General features: G+C 33.2%; 1 protein-coding gene across 1 annotated transcript in view; it reads left to right on the top strand.

The window, feature by feature from the left end:
* LOC102672015 (Down syndrome cell adhesion molecule-like protein Dscam2) overlaps nucleotides 1-2,861 on the top strand; it is a 107,484-nt gene that overhangs the window by 66,030 nt on the left and 38,593 nt on the right.

Raw genomic sequence — 2,861 nt, 5'->3', positions numbered from 1 at the left:
AACGTGTATATATATATATATATATATATATATATATATATATATGTTTCAAATGGCAAACAAATAAGAAGCTGTATAGCGAATCGGAATAATTAAAAGATCCTGTGCGTTAGATTTTATCCGCAGTGTACTCGAGAGTGGTCCAGCGCGTTAATAACATAAAAATAGCGCAAAATAGCGAGGGAAAAACGTTCGCTTTGCCGTGTTCCCACAGGTACAGACAGAAGTCTCATTATCGTGTCCCAGTGCGGTGCTCATTAATTACTATACCTTTTTTTCCCGATCTCGCTCGACATTGGTGAACATTCGTGTAGACACGCACAGAAATAGTACACGCGATATTATGAGAATAGTTTTCAGAACTTCGATATGAAATTTATAATTGAAAATTGTCTTATTAATTTCGCGATGCGTTTGATGTGAATGATGAAATTTTATTTTTTACATATATATATATATTTTTTGGATAATTTTTCTTAAAAATATTAATCACTGTAAATTTTTGCGAAATTTGATTTTGAGAGAAACTATGGAATATTAAAAATATAGGAAAATTGGAATAATATTTTACGAATAGGGATAAATTGCTCGCATGTTCGTTTTATTTTGAGATAGTAAGTGCTATTTCTTGTTATTCTTTTATTAAAAAAAAATATTTGATTTTCTTGTTTCGTAAAAAAGATATTTAAAAATAATCGATATCTCGGTTATCAAACTATTTTTATATAACAAAGATAGGTTTGGTAATAAAAAATAAAATATATAAAATTATATAATATTAATAATTTAATATTATATAAAAATATGAATGAACAATTTTAAAATTTTTTTCATGATTTTCTTTTTTAGAATAAAAGTTCTTTAGTAGTGTGTCCATTATAGGTCATAAGACATCCATATCCATAACTTTCGTCTATTTCCGCACCGTTATACGCGAAGCGTGATCCGTAAATAGGGCACCTATTTATTGTCACTAAACAAACTGCGGATCAAGTACTCGCACGAATATATGTTTCAATTCCAATAATAATGCTATTATCTTAAATACCTTTCCTTCCGTTGAGAGTCTACGAACTCTGCATTTATATTTCCCGCTTTCAGTTAAAATCTTTTAACTTATATGGCTTAAATACTTGATCAATCAATAAAATAATGAAAAACTTAACCTTAAAATCTAAATCTTTTCAATATTTACTTTTCTCTATATCTAAATTTTTAACACACTTATTACATTTTCTTATTACTATTTCTTATTACTATTTATAATTTATTTGATCAAATTATATTAGCTTTATTTTACATCTTTTTCATTATACTTTCTCCAAAACCAATGACTTCAATTAGATAAAGTTACATAACCACAATCGTGCAACACATCACAAGTTTACGATCTCTATTACTTTTATTACTAACGCAATATTTTCTCGAAAAACCATATCCCATATCAAAAAGATCACATCCACGTTTCTTTCATATCAAAACACAAAGCAACCAACGAAAAAAAACTCGAAAAGAAACCGTCCCATTCATCGATACGTTTCCATGTTGCGCGAACACAATAAACGTCAATTACATACAGTGAAGGTAGAAACGTGACCGGCCGCGACAACTGGCGGAAAGTTGGTGAAGATCCCATTATGCCGGAAACGCAGGCCGCGTTTTCACCGTAGATGTCCGCGAGTAAATACCGAAGGGAAAACGCAACTGAAAGCCGTTAAATTGTATCGAAGGGAAGTTCGATTCGAGCGAGTTGGCGAAGAGAAAGAGATAAAAGGAGAATAGGATGGAGGTGCGAGGGGGGGAAAGAGGAGGAGAGAACCGTCTGCAAACGTTGTCGAGAGAACAGGGGGGACAAAAGTTGGTCCGGCAGCCATGGGCTTTACGTGAGCCACCATTTAAATGGCTGATTTTATGCCGACCAACGCTATACAAACCCGTAAAACAGGCTACGTGCCCGTTACGGATAGCACTTGTATATTGGGAACCGAAATTAGAAGAGAATTTCGAATCCTTCCATTTAACTTGCCTTCGATCCTGCCACTGAGACTCGCCTCGTTGCTTTTTTAATGCGGTCTCGTCGACACTGCCAACTGTTTTACTTACGCTCTTTTGTTGCTTTGAATTTCTAGATTTTTGTTCGATTGAAGAAAAAGAGAAATTGAATCCGAGAATCGAGGAATTATTTTGTTTAGATGTTTTTTTTTACTTTAAACAATTATTGTAAAAATTATTTCTTTTTGTTTTTCGAGGTTAGGTGAATCTTTGAAGGTGAAAAAAGGAATAATGGAAATGTGTAAATGTGTTTGGTGAATTAATTTTTTTAAATGGAAAAATAGATATTTTATTTTACAATGGAAATATTTAGTTTTCGATAGTTTTCAGAAATTAAACGAAAGAAAGAATTAGAGCGAATTAGCTCTATTTCGCTCTGTTTCGAAAGATTCTTCGTTCAAATTGGAATTCGAAATAAACTTTGGTCAAAATTTATGAAATATATAAATTTTGAACACCATAGTGGAAATTTTTGTTTCTCACTGTTCCATTACAATAATTAGAAAAAAAAAACATTGGAAAAAGTTTTCAACAAAGATCACGATTAATTAAGTGGGAAGAAGTGGCGGGCATTTATTTTCCAAGCATTTCGATTTCCAAGTTTCTTGGAAAGAAGAACGACAGTAAATTCTGGCAAAGTTCTCGAGACCTTTTGGAGGAGGCGCGTATCGATTGGCCGGTTTCTTCGTCCGGCGGAAGTTCGTAAGTCGGGGCCGTCAATGGTAACAGAAATTCTTCTTCCTACTTTTCGTCGAGTCATCCCTGTCTGCCGAACTTTGGAAAGTTTTCCGACAGGAAACGCGCGCGTA

This window comes from Apis dorsata, unplaced genomic scaffold (genome assembly GCF_000469605.1).
Source record: "Apis dorsata unplaced genomic scaffold, Apis dorsata 1.3 scaffold_256, whole genome shotgun sequence".
NCBI lineage: Eukaryota > Metazoa > Arthropoda > Insecta > Hymenoptera > Apidae > Apis > Apis dorsata.
This window is presented reverse-complemented; position numbering and strand designations above follow the sequence as displayed.